The 14,612-nt window shown below is 44.5% G+C and overlaps 1 protein-coding gene across 5 annotated transcripts in view; it reads left to right on the top strand.

Moving 5' to 3' along the window:
* The window catches only part of LOC138248900 (zinc finger protein 420-like), a 461,504-nt gene that overhangs the window by 378,003 nt on the left and 68,889 nt on the right, over window positions 1–14,612 (top strand). For all 5 annotated transcript variants that reach the window (XM_069202879.1, XM_069202876.1, XM_069202877.1 and 2 more), the window contains one exon: window positions 6,425–6,486. The gene's annotated coding sequence lies outside the window, so the exon portion shown is untranslated. The remainder of the gene's footprint in view (window positions 1–6,424; window positions 6,487–14,612) is intronic.

Raw genomic sequence — 14,612 nt, 5'->3', positions numbered from 1 at the left:
GAGGATGGAGTCAAGCTCAACTCCCAGTCCTACTGCCAGTTCCTGGAAGACACCTTCTTCAAGCAGTGGTACAGGAAGAAGTCTGCATCCTTCAAGAAAAACATGATTTTCATGCAGGACAATGCTCCATCACACGCGTCCAAGTACTCCACAGCGTGGCTGGCAAGAAAGGGTATAAAAGAAGGAAATCTAATGACATGGCCTCCTTGTTCACCTGATCTGAACCCCATTGAGAACCTGTGGTCCATCATCAAATGTGAGATTTACAAGGAGGGAAAACAGTACACCTCTCTGAACAGTGTCTGGGAGGCTGTGGTTGCTGCTGCACGCAATGTTGATGGTGAACAGATCAAAACACTGACAGAATCCATGGATGGCAGGCTTTTGAGTGTCCTTGCAAAGAAAGGTGGCTATATTGGTCACTGATTTGTTTTTGTTTTGTTTTTGAATGTCAGAAATGTATATTTGTGAATGTTGAGATGTTATATTGGTTTCACTGGTAATGATAAATAATTGAAATGGGTATATATTTTTTTTTGTTAAGTTGCCTAATAATTATGCACAGTGATAGTCACCTGCACACACAGATATCCCCCTAACATAGCTAAAACTAAAAACAAACTAAAAACTACTTCCAAAAATATTCAGTTTTGATATTAATGAGTTTTTTGGGTTCATTGAGAACATGGTTGTTGTTCAATAATAAAATTAATCCTCAAAAATACAACTTGCCTAATAATTCTGCACTCCCTGTATGGCCCCAAATCACATTTTTAAAGAATGTTGCACAGTTTTCTTATGTGTGTGTGTTATTGGTTGGACTGCCAGTGGGCAGTGTTTTGATGGAAATTATCTTTTGGTCTACATTATCAGTTCTAATTTTATATTGTTTGCCGTTGCAACTATGCATGGATTTGATGTGAAAATGGTGAGAAATAAGACACTTTAGACTTGGGTGCATGCCAGTGTCTGAATGGGTACAAACTGTGTGAGTGAAGTATAGTTTGTATGACAATTATTTTGGTGTTCTCCCTGTATGCAGAATCTGCTCTAATCACACCAGAGCAAGTGTATAGCATTACGGTGGTCCAAGGTTGAGCTGTAGGGCGCTTTAAAGCAGCTTAGTACCCATAGAGAAGTTTTTATATCTGTTTGGAAGAAGCTGCAGATTTACATGCTTTTGCAGCTACTCCGGCTCCTGTGCACTCTTCCAGGATTTCCTTTGTGCACAGCCAAGCCTGGGTCTCCGGCACTCTAACCTACAGTGCACGACCTCCTGAGTTGTCCTCCGGCGTCGTGGGACCCTCCTTTGTGACTTCGGGTGAGCTTTGGTTCACTCCACTTCGTAGTGCCTGTTCCGGCACTTCTGCGGTTGCTGCTTGCTTCTCAGTGGGCTCTTTGTCTGGCTGGACGCCCCCTCTGTCTCCTCACGCAATTGGCGACATCCTGGTCCCTCCTGGGCCACAGCAGCATCCAAAAACCCTAACCGCGACCCTTGCAGCTAGCAAGGCTTGTTTGCGGTCCTTCTGCACGGAAACACCTCTGCACGGCTCTTCACGACGTGGGACATCCATCCTCCAAAGGGGAAGTTTCTAGCCCTTGTCGTTCTTGCAGAATCCACAGCTTCTTTGCATCCACAGCTGGCATTTCCTGGGCATCTGCCCACTCCCGACTTAATCGGGACTCTTGGACTTGGTACCCTTGTTCCACAGGTACTCTCGTCAGGAAATCCATCGTTGTTGCATTGCTGGTGTTGGTCTTCCTTGCAGAATTCCCCTATCACGACTTCTGTGCTCTTTGGGGAACTTAGTGCACTTTGCACCCACTTTTCAGGGTCTTGGGGTGGGCTATTTTTCTAACCCTCACTGTTTTCTTACAGTCCCAGCGACCCTCTACAAGGTCACATAGGTTTGGGGTCCATTCGTGGTTCGCATTCCACTTCTAGACTATATGGTTTGTGTTGCCCCTATCCCTATGTGCCCCCATTGCATTCTATTGTGACTATACATTGTTTGCACTGTTTTCTATTGCTATTACTGCTTATTTTGGTCTTGTGTACATATATCTTGTGTATATTTGCTATCCTCATACTGAGGGTACTCACTGAGATACTTTGGCATATTGTCATAAAAATAAAGTACCTTTCTTTTTAGTATATCTGTGTATTGTGTTTTCTTATGATATTGTGCATATGACACTAGTGGTACTGTACGAGCTTCACTCGTCTCCTAGTTCAGCCTAAGCTGCTCTGCTAAGCTGCTAGACACCCCTCTACACTAATAAGGGATACCTGGGCCTGGTGCAAGGTGTAAGTACCCCTTGGTACCCACTACAAGCCAATCCAGCCTCCTACACCCAGTAACTGATCTTAGACCCTATTTTTCCAGTTGTCCCTCCTTTAGTTTGGATGAAGGCAATTGATGCAAGTGAAGACAGCAAAGCCCCAGGACCAGATAGCATTACATTGGATTTGTTTAAGGCTATCACCTTATTGTGGGGCCCTATATTGACGCTGGTACTGGATGCATGTTGCAGCTCAGGCTTTTTACCAACCTGGACGGAATCAATTATTGTACCAATATCTAACAAGCATTTGCAATGCAACGGGTCTCGCGTTTGCTCATGTTAGAGCTGATCGCGTTGTAAACTCCTAACCCGACTTTTCATCTATCGGCAAAAGTGATTTTCTGTTCGTAAAGAAGTGAAATGTGTAATCGCTCGACTTCTGCCAAGCGAAATCACGCTAGGAAAATAGAGAAAAAGTAGTCCGCGATCCGACAGAAAACAGCGAGCCTCGCATATTTTCTGTACTTGGTCGTTGCGCTCGAGGAGGGCTAACCACCGTAAAAGGCATGACATGTCCATGCCTTCCACTAATGAAAGCAAGCAGATTTTACTAGGCAAGCCCACGAACCAATCAAACACACTGACGTGAAGTTGACAGGGCTCTGAGCCCTTTTCTAATAACTAAAGCGTCTCGCTGCGATACGCATGCGCGAGCGCATGCAACGCAGGCTCAACCCTAAAAAGGAGTGATCGCTTTAATCCTGTGTGCTATAGGCCTATTTCTCTTTTTTACCCCATAGTTAAGATAGCGAACTGAATTATCTTGAATAACCTTCAGGGCTGGGCAGAAACCAATGGTATGTTGTCAGATCTATAATACGGATTTTGCCCAGGTGTTGGAACTATTGAACAGGGATTGAATTTGAGTATTTTTATTGGGAAGAATACTAATATCAAAAAGGGGAATATATACTTGGCTTTAGTAGATCTGTAGTCTGCAGTTGACTGCGTTGTTCAGGATAAACTGTGCTATATTATGGCAGACTTGGGGGTTGATTTAACTATTATTCACTTCCCGATGGAGCAAGGGTCAGATATGGTGTCAGAGGGGAGTGTATTTAAGTGTTTAATATAGAGAGAGGGGTAAGACAGGGTTGGCTATTAGCACCCTTTCTTTTTTCATTGTATATAAACGGCTTGGGGGACTTAGTAAGTACAATGATCTCCCTCAAATCGGGCATCAACCAATCCCGGCCCTTCCTGATGCGGATGATGCCATTCTTATGGCACGGACCCCCCTAGGTCTCCAGAGATGATTCCTGAATTTTGTTATCTACATGCAGAATTTAAGACTTCTATTTAGTCAATCTAAAACATTTTTCATGAAATGTGATAGATGGTCAGCAAAGTTCTGTGATATCTATATCAACAGTACAAAAATTGGTACCACAGTAACCTTCTCATATTTGGGTATACTATTAAATAATGAGGCCAGATGGGCACATTGTATTATTGCCAGAAAGCTACGGTTTAAAAAAAAAAAAGCAAATATGGCTTTGATGAATTTTGCCAAGCGATTAGGGTCAAACCCCCCACCCCCTAATGAATTGCTAAGAATGTATGGCACAAATGTATATGTATAGCTGGGCGTGTAGGGATATGTCACCTGCAAGGTGCTCAAATGGTGGCAAATGATTTTCAGAAGTTTCTTCTTGCTGTTCCCAAGGAGCTGGGAATGCTGTTTCTTACAGATCTGATGAAGGTACTGCCAATTCTTGTATAGCACAAAAATTGGACATCGGAACATACTGACCTAAATGGTGTCACCCTTGGGGATTGTTTAAACACAAACTCACCTTTGCAAATCCCTTGGTTGGCTTATATTAAAAGTTTATTTTACGATATGGGACATTTGGATTATTATGAGATGCTAGAATCCCTTGCTGCTATAAGTAGAAAAGAGTTGAAATCTGGATGCCTTATCCACCTGTCAGAACTTAGGTTGATTACAGATCTGACGAAACCTAGTGTGTCAAGGAACCAACTTATGTTGACCATGTATGATACACAGCTCTATCTTAAGTTTGTAACAAACTCCAGAAATTGGTTTGTTGTAACTCGCCTGGGTGTGGGTTCTTTTCACCGCCTGATTAGCTTCTGGACATTAATTATTGGTCTCCTACTTTGATAAACTGCCCTTGCCACTGTGTATCCCAACATTGTACCATGCATGTTCTCATATTCTGCAAATTGTATGTTAATCAGAGGAAATGCTATATTATCCCTATTTTAGGATCCCTCAACAAGCACTAGTGTCGCCCAGCAACTCCTAAGTATGTAAGTTTGCTGTAGTCTGTCGCGTTTTTTGTGAGCAGTGTTTAATGTTAGGAAAAACTCAACTCTTGTTACCCATTTGGGATGGGAGATGAATAAGTACAAAAAAAGGATTAACTGTTTTATGTTGTGTTTTTATGTTAATATTCTGTTTTAACATTTTTTTATTGTATTGTGCTTTTATGATTTCAAATAAAGGATTGAATTGATTGAGTGAAGTGTGCTGCGTTGTCTGTGAATCAGTGTAGGGGAAGTGAGAGAGAGAAACTACACTGATGCCTGCAAGTGGATACCTACCAGTTTTGGATTAGTCACTATTGGATGTGAGCCTGGGAGGTGCCAGGCAATTATGAGATGACCACCGCGCGTGTATGTGAATCCTTCCGATAGTGCTTATCTTTTTTTACTTTCTTGATTGTCAAGAGAGAGGTGCTGCAGGAGTGACCCCATCATGCCTACGAAATTCAGTCCCTAAGGGCTTTGGCATGATGCAGTCAGACATTATGTCACTCAGACAGTGAGAAACCTCGGTTTTGCAGCAGTCCCTCTACAACATTTAACAGATGAAAGACTGCCCACTTTGACTTTGTTGTGGTGCAGCATTCATCGCCATCAGAAACTTCCACTAAATGCTTCAGGGGTCTTAGGAAAACACATGAATGAGCATTTTCACCAGCAAATGATGCTAGTATCACTTTCAGGGACTAAATTGCTATAATGCAGTTGTTCTGAAGTTGTGTAATCAAACAGCACCACCTCCTGGAAGGTTGCAATTGATTTAATTAATTAGTGCAACTCTTTGTGAAATAACTGTTGTAGTATGAGAAAAAAACGTACTGTTTCTATTGTATTTAGAGGCCTAGATGGAGAACAGACACTAAGCAACCCTGTGCAGTGCATGTAGTGCTTGCTTAAGTCTTGTTCTGGATGGATATAGACTCCTTGTTGGATGCCTGGTCTTACAATAGTACTTTTGTGGGAGAAATGTCCCCCCTCCAGCTAAATCTTCTTTTAGGATTTGGGGGTTGCCTGTTTTGTTTGCTTACTCACTGCATTTCACCATGCATTTCACCATGTCTTTTTCTGTCCCACCATTTTCCGATTTCACCAGCTACTGCTGGTCTGCAATGTGACTCAGGACTGCAGTGAGATGAGGGAGTAATGTCTCATTACTCCGCTGCCACGCCTCGTGTCTATCGCCTGTATGTGTACGAGGCCACATGCTTCTCTGCCTACAGAGAGAAAGAATATAGTACGCGTGGTCTGTATAGATGACCATTTTGTGTTTCACTCCAACCAAGATGCTAGGCTTGCCTAGTAGTTTGCTCATAATAAAATGCTGGGTGCAACCAAAATGTAACAAGCACCGATGACTGAAGCAAGCGGGGCAAACAAAAACAGCAGGAGACGATAGAGCGCAAGTAGCAGTGATGGTAACGATCCAACGACAACTTCCAGACCAAACCCTTGAGTGCTCCTGTGTTAACAGCCATATGGGTCTGAGATAGATGCAGAGACAGACAGACTAGGCTAGATGCAAAAACAGACAGCTAGGCACACAGACACTCGTAAACGAATTCACACGCACACTTTAACAACACTTTAAAAAACTGTGCATAGAACAGAGGATCTTGAAGCAAAAAGAGGGTGTGGAATGTGTGTTTGGTTTAGTTCAGTAACACAGACCAAGACTCTCTGAATAATTAAATGTTTTATTGTTCTCCATTTATCATATGGGATCAAATTCTTTAGAAAATCTGTAAAGGTCTCACAGGATAATTTCTTCTATTTTTCTTACGCTTAGGCGCACCAGGCTACTTCCTCCAGAGACAAGCTGGCGCTCCACCTCCAATGTCCTCAGAAAAGGTAAGTGTCATTTGACCCAGATAAAGTAGACAGAAGATTCCTCTCAACCTTTCATTTATGGCTGTTTTCAGCTATATCTTTTCCAGCTATGTTCTCCTTTCTATGTACTGTTTATTATTCCTTCACACTCTCTTCTCTTAACCCCCCCCCCCCTTCATTTTAAGCATAAGGCCTTTTGTTAGGCCATCGAGACTTGCTTCTAAAACAAAAGAAAGCCAGGTGATTTTGGGACTCAACCTGTAAGTAGGATTCTATGCACAATTGTCATGGTTTTCCCCCAATTGTCCTCCAAGGGCTCCCCGACAGCCTCTGTGCCCAGATTCCCCCGTCACGCATCTAGACAGCCACGGTCCTTCTATGAACCATGGTGGTGGGGAATCAGTGTTTCCAGGAGGAGTGCAGGCTTCCATCTCTGTTGTCTTGGCTCTCTGGTCCTCCAACAGAGCCCCTCTGTTTCAATTCCTCCTGGCTGTCCTCCATGCTGTAGCTCCTCATTGTGTTTCCTGTACAATAGGGTATCCTCCTCCATTAATCAACTGCACCTTGGTGGTCCTCTATTTCCCAGGTCTTGGGGTGAAAGATTGTCAGCCTGAGAAAACATTTTGTAGTCTTTTGTTGGTTTTCCCTCCCCAAGTCTTTCTTCTCTATTGCTCTTTGTGTCTTCTAATTTCCCTCTTCTTTCTCTGTTTGCCAGTCTTTGTTCGCTTTCTACATATTCCTCTGTTCTTCCTTTGCACTTCCAAGTCTCAGTATGCTGAGGGCGTTGTAGGCACTGCTCCTCCTTAGGTCAAAACTCCGATCCACAGCAGAGTTGAGGATAGCTTATTTTTTTTCCTAATGACCAAACCTGCTAAATCATACATTGTTGTGTTAGCTCTCTGTAGCCGAAAATACAACACTGTACTTCGCTACCCACAGCAAGACGTAACTTAAACCACACGTTGAAAAAATAACACATACTCAATCCACAAGCTGGAGGCTAGTTTTGCACTTGTTTTACTCTTGACACACAAAAAGCATGAAACAAATAAATAGGCATTTTTTTTATTAACACTGAGATTAATGACTGCATATTCCAGACACCGAGTGCACTACAGATGGTTTACACTGCCTGGACATGTATGTACTTTTGTTCCTGCAAGGCTAGGCCAAGAGTTAATTGACAAGTAATAACTGCCCACAGCTCAGAATCCCTCTGGGGGCACAAAAGCTCTTATTTCTAATGTACCATACTTTCCTCTACAAGCCCCCTGATACTCAAAAATATGATCATCTGCTTCACTCTCCATGCTACTAGCAAGACATATTTAAACCCCAAATTCGTATTAAAAACACATCTTCAATCAACAAAGTAAAAAGCAGAACCAGAGGTGCACTGATACATGTTTTACAAGAGACAGTGATGTCTTGCCACCAGTTCTCTTAGACAACATGTACACTCCATCAGCCAAGCTGCAGAATGTTTGGTGCTGGACTTCGCTTTCACTCTGGCAGTGCTGAGTCTGCAAGGAATCGGGCCAGATACTTAAGCAGTGGGGTTGTCCTGCAGTGCATGAGGGAAAGCAACACGCATCACAAATCAATATGTAGCATTGCATTTGAGTAGTTTGGTTGGGAGGAGGAGCACATGAGATAACTTGCAACATCAGCAGGACAACAGCATAGAAAGTTGGAGGGGGGGAACCATACAATGGAGAACGCCGAAAGACACATGGACTCTTATAATGTGCTTAAGAAAAAAAGTAGTAGTTCCCTAAAAGTGAGCCTTAGAAGGATAGAAGCCAGCCAGACACAGAGATGGAGAAGAACCTACGCTCTAGGAAAGGGACAAACTCAAGACAGAAAAAGAAAAGCTAGCAAATTAGAAACCCGCAAATTAGTCAAAATGAAGCTAAACATTGTTAAGCAGCCAGTGGGCTACAAGCCCAGGTAAGTTTTTGGTAAGCCCACTATAGTTTTTGTTTCTTCTTTTTTTGGCTCAACCTTAAATACTAGTCCATCACATAAAATTGTATCTTTTTTCTTCTTTATTAACAGCACTTCAGCCGTGTAAAATTGTATTGCTATCACCATGTTAGCACACAATTTGCATTTTATTAAAAACTTTATAGAATTTTATTTGATTCAAGCTATATTTTTTTATCACATGCATTAAATAGCCTTTATACTAGTGATTTTGTTGCTATGTACAAATGTATCATGGCTTACATCCACATTAATTCTATCAATATTAACATTTGCCCCCCTAGAATTTTCAACCACACCATCAACACGATACTTCATGACAGTCACATTATTGGGGACTTGTTGTTCTATATCTCTAACTACTTGCAATCTACCCTCCTTGAAACCCCCATTTGTAGGAAACCACAAAGGAACAATAACCAAATTAAAATGGGCAACAATGACGTGCACAGAGCAGTCAGAAGCAGCCAGGAGAACCAGTTTGTGTGCCACTCCTGCTCAGGGGCACCTCCCTCATCATGCATGTCTTTCTGTAATTGGTGCAGTGCATGAATGGCCATTGTCCATGTCGTTGCGTGGTATAATCATACAACAGAAGGCAACAATCTTGGTGCACCCCCCCCCCCCCCCCCCCCATTGCAGTCATCGAGTCCAACACATAGTGATGTGGCATCAGCATGAGGCGGGTGGCTTTCAGTTCTTCCTTTATTGAATTAAGGCAAAGCTCAATACTGTTCATCATTTAGATCATCTCCCACCGGGTTTTCTGCAACCAGCAGGCATTTGCTTTTATCTTCATGGTGAAAAACTGAAGCCTGTGCGTCCTTGAACAGTCTAAATTCTCCTGGGATGTTCTTGTACTGAGTCCAGCCAAAATAATCAACAGTTCTTTTCTCATGAGCCTGATGCAACAAAGTCTTATTCTTCCTTAGCGGGTGCTGGTAAAACTTGGACAGATCTTGTCCAGGGATGACCAGGGTTGGTGAAGAGGGAGCAGAGGCCATGCTATCCAGGGACGAGCTGAGTATATGCAAACTCTCCGCACTGCCAGTAGGTGTCCATTAGTGTGGAGGTGCCCCAATGCATGTCGGGAATGTGCAGGATTGTGCCACAGTTTTCATTTGTACCTAGCGGGATTCTTCCGTTTCCCCTGAAACAGAAAGAATACAGGGTGAGTTTCCGTACAATTAGGGATTGCCCCTTCCGTTCTAACCTTGCTCCTGTCTTTCCCTGTGTTTCTTTTTATGGTAGTCCAGTATATGGGCTTGTATCTCCCCCCAGGGCTTGGTGTCTAGCCCAACTACAGTGTACAAACTGCTTTGTATTTCAGTGGGCAGCCCCCTACTTGTGGATATTGTAAAAGATGATGACCTGCAGGCCCGTATCGATCAATGGCTGGTCTGTCTTCTGTCTCCACCATTCTCTCATCCTGTCTAGAAAATCTGTTATGGACTCCCCAGGTTTCATGGTTTCTGCCATTAGCCTTCCCGCATCTGAACATTCTCCACGGGTCATCCATATTTGGTGCCTGTATAAATTGAATGCGGCCCCTTCATCTCTGTGTTTGTCAGCGTGATTGCTGGGATGCGAGTTCAGGTGAACACCGGGTTAGCCTACTCTCCAAAAATACAGTCTAGAAGACTTTTAACATCGCCTATTGCCAGGGTTATACCCATGGTGTTCTTCTCAAAGCATGAGATCCGTTTCCCAGCACCATCCAACAATGGCGGTGTAGTGGATCCTATGTAGTTTTATTGGGAATTAGGGGATTGCTTAGCCTTTTGACTTGCAGGCCAATGCCCCCGTCACCTAGTGACTTTTAACCTACTTAGCCTGCTCTGTTTTAGCACATTTATTTAATTAGTTCTTCCTTGATGGCTGCTATGTTTATAGTTCGGAAGATGTTTTGATTTCACATTATCCCCTTCTGTGCCCAGGACGTAACCATTACGTCCTGGGCACAGAGCCCAGAGGGAGCGCTCCCTCTGTGGGGTCAATCCCTCCTACCCCCCCCCCCGCCCAAGGCGACCCCCCTGTGACGTCAGCGCGCGATTGCACGCTGATTGTCTCAGGGCCTCCTGCATTTCTCTTCCGATCACGTGGGGGAGGCCGAGAGAGGCTTCAAAGGGAAGGAAAGGAATTTCTTTCCCTTCTAAGTCTTTCTCTGCGTTTCAAAAGCCGGATTGCAAAGCTATCCGGCTTTTGAAACGCCCACTAGACACCAGGGATTTATTTAAAAAAATGAAACTGGCATGAGGGAGCGACCCCTTGGGCAAGCTTCGCTCCGGGGGGGGGGGGGGGGGGGCATTTTTTTTTTACGGCCCTTTCTGCCCCCCTATTAGGCCGATCTGCCCCCAGGAGGGAGCAGAAACCTCTAGGCACCAGGGATAATTTTTTTGTTTTTTGTTTTGTTTTTTCTTTTAGAGGTGGGGAGCGACCCCTTAGGCAAGGGTCGCTCCCATATGGGGCAAATTATATTTAGGCCATTTCTGCATCCCCCCCTTGGGGGCAGATTGGCCTATTTTTATGAGGCCAATCTGCCCCCAAGGGGGACAGAAACCACTAGACACCAGGGAGTTTTTTGTTTGTTTGTGAATTTCACGTAAGGGGAGCGACCCCTTAGGCAAGGGTCGTTCCCCTGGGTGGCAAATTTATTTTAGGCCATTTCTGCCCCCCAGGGGGGCCAGATCAGCCTATTTTAATTAGGCCAATCTTCCCCCAAGGTGGGCAGAAACCACTAGGCACCGGGGATTTTTGTTGTTGTTGTTTTACAGATGGGGAGCGACCCCTTAGGCAAGGGTCGCTCCCCTGGCGGGGCAAATTGTATTTAGGCCATTTATGCCCGCTTTGGGGGCAGATCGGACGAAGGGGGGCAGAAACCACTAGGCACCAGGGATCTTTTTTTTTGCGCCGTCACGCAAGGGGAGCGACCCGTAGACAAGGGTCGCTCCCCAGGGGGGGGGGGTGCAAATTTATATTGGGCCATTTCTGCACCCCCCGGGGGCAGATCGGCATATTGTTAGCAGAAACCTCTAGGCGCCAGGGCTAATTTTTTTGTGTGTTTTTTTTTTTAGAGATGGGGGGCGACCCATTAGGCAAGGGTCGCTCCCCTGGGGGGCAAATTGTATTTAGACCATTTCTGCCCCCAAGGGCGGATTGTAGGTCAATCTGCCCCCAAGGAAGGCAGAAACAACTAGGCACCGGGGATTTATTTTTTTGTGCCAATGTCACGCAAGGGGAGCGACCCCGTAGGCAAGGGTCGCTCCCCGGGGAGGGTTGGGGGGCAAATTTATTAGGCAAGGGTCGCTCCCCTGGGGGGCAAATTGTATTTAGCCCATTTCTGCCCCCCTTGTGGGCAAATCGGCCGATTTTAGGTCAACCTACGCCCAAGGGGGGCAGAAACAACTAGTCACCTGGGATGTTTTTTTTGCGCCAATGTCACGCAGGGGCGACCCCGTAGGCAAGGGTCGCTCCCCAGGGCGGTTGGGGGGGGGGGGGCGCAATTTATTTTGGGCCATTTCTGCCCCCGCCCCCTGGGGCCGGCTGAGCTAGAGGCCAAAATCCAAAGGTAGGCACTTTGCAAAAAACCACCTCTGTTATCTGTGAAAAAATGTGATGTGTCCACGTTGTGTTTTGGCCCATTTCCTTTCGTGGGCGCTAGGCCTACCCACACAAGTGAGGTACCATGTTTATCTGGAGACTTGGGGGAACGCTGGGTATAAGGACATTTGTGGCTCCTCTCAGATTCCAGAACTTCTGTCACCGAAATGAGAGGAATAGTATTTGTTTGGCCACATTTTGAGGTTCGCAAAGGATTCTGGGTAACAGAACCTGGTCAGAGCCCCACAAGTCACCCCATCTTGGATTCCCCTAGGCCTCTAGTTTTCAAAAATGCACAGGTTTGGTAGGTTTCCCTAGGTGCCGGCTGAGCTAGAGGCCAAAATGTACAGGTAGGCACTTTGCAAAAAACACCTCTGTTTTCTGTCAAAAAATGGGATGTGTCCACGTTGTGTTTTGGGGCATTTCCTGTCGCAGGCGCTAGGCCTACCCACACAAGTGAGGTACCATTTTATCGGGAGACTTGGGGGAACATAGAATAGCTAAACAAGTGTTATTGCCCCTTGTCTTTCTCTACATTTTTTCCTTCCAAGTATAAGAGAGTGTGTAAAAAAAGACGTCTATTTGTGCCCTGTAATTCACATGCTAGTATGGGCACCCCAGAATTCAGAGATGTGCAAATAACCACTGCTCCTCAACACCTTATCTTGTGCCCATTTTGGAAATACAAAGGTTTTCTTGATAGCTATTTTTTTAACTCTTTATATTTCAGCAAATTAATTGCTGTATACCCGGTATAGAATGAAAACCCACTGCAGGGTGCAGGTCATTTATTGGCTCTTGGTACCTAGAGTTCTTGATGAACCTACAAGCCCTATATATCCCTACAACCAGAAGAGTCCAGCAGACGTAACGGTATATTGCTTTAAAAAATCTGATTGCAGTTTTTTTCACCTCAATTGCAATATATATTTTTTTCAGTTGTTATTTTCTGTAGGAAACCCTTGTAGGATCTACACAAATTACCCCTTGCTGAAATCAGAATTTTGTCCACTTTTCAGAAATGTTTCGGTTTCTGGGATCCAGCATTGGTTTCACACCCATTTCTGTCACTGACTGGAAAGAGGCTGAAAGCACACAAAATCGTAAAAATGGGGTATGTCCCAGTAAAATGCCAAAATTGTGTTGAAAATTTGGGTTTTCTGATTCAAGTCTGCCTGTTCCTGAAAGTTGGGAAGCTAGTGATTTTAGCACCGCAAACCCTTTGTTGATGCCATTTTCAGGGGAAAAACCACAAGCCTTTTTCTGCATCCATTTTTCCCATTTTGTTTAAAAAAACTAAATTTTCACTATATTTTGGCTAATTTCTTGGCCTCCTTCTGGGGAACCCACAAAGTCTGGGTACCTCTAGAATCCCTAGGATGTTGGAAAAACAGGACGTAAATTTGGCGTGGGTAGCTTATGTGAACCAAAAGTTTTGAGGGCATAAGCACGAACTGCCCCAGTTAGCCAAAAAAAGGCTCGGCAAGGAGGGGGAAAAGGCATGGCAGTGAAGGGGTTATCAGTGCCACTCTGTGAAGGCGTCACTATCAGCACCAAAGAAAAGTGATATATTTAGGTATTCACATCATGTCCCTTTCTCGCTTAAGTCTGACAGGAACATAATGTACTTTTGGAGGTAATTGTTTATATAATTGCCGCCCCATGCATGCTTTCTTATCTATTGTTTGGGATCATACTTGTGGCAGGGGTCCTACGAGATCTGTATAAATATATCTCATGCAGACAAGGTTATCAGAGAGATTCCTACCAGATGAAACCAATGCTATCTATGCAATACGTTGACTTGATGCAGACCCAGCCTTGGTGTCCCCACAGAGTCTAACCTAAAGGCCTCATTCCAAGGTAACGAGGGTTGGGGCGCTGATCATGGAGACGGTACTGGCAGATGAAGTTTACACACCTAGCTCTCTTTAGGTTTGAGGTACGGGTCTCCATGCTAGGGTATTAGGGCCTACTTTACATCTCATGTTTATTGCAAGATGGTGGGAGTCTTTGTCTTCACAACTCTCATTTTCACAATAATGATTCTTGCACTGTGCATTATCCTAATCATTGCTCATGCATTTTACATTAGATTGCAATCTTGTTACTGCATCGCTTTCATTGCCTGTGTGTGACTGAGACTTATTGCTCATGTGAGAAAAGGGTAATCTCTGTTTTACCCACTACTCCCCTGAGATGTCGCACTCTGGAGTCCATGCGCAAAGGCTGCCACAAATCACCTTTTTACTCTTTGGGTTTTTGGGGGTGTAGAAAAGTGCCACTGTTGGCATGGTTACCCCTGACTTTTGCCTAGTGTTGATGTCAACTTTGATTGAAAGTGTGCTGGGATCCTGCTAACCACCCCCCTGCATCAGTGTACTTTTTTCCAAAAACTGTACCTTTGTTTCCACAATTGGCACAACCCTGGCACACAGTTATGTCCCTTGCAAAAGGTACCCATGGTACCAAGGCCCCTGTGGCCAGGGAAGGTCCCTAAGGATTACAGCATGTATTATGCCACCCTAGGGGACCCCTCACCAAGCACATGTACACTGCCT

The sequence above is a fragment of the Pleurodeles waltl genome, chromosome 8, assembly GCF_031143425.1.
Source record: "Pleurodeles waltl isolate 20211129_DDA chromosome 8, aPleWal1.hap1.20221129, whole genome shotgun sequence".
Lineage (NCBI taxonomy): Eukaryota > Metazoa > Chordata > Amphibia > Caudata > Salamandridae > Pleurodeles > Pleurodeles waltl.
Note: the sequence above shows the minus strand (reverse complement) of the source record. Positions and strands in the feature narration are given on the sequence as shown.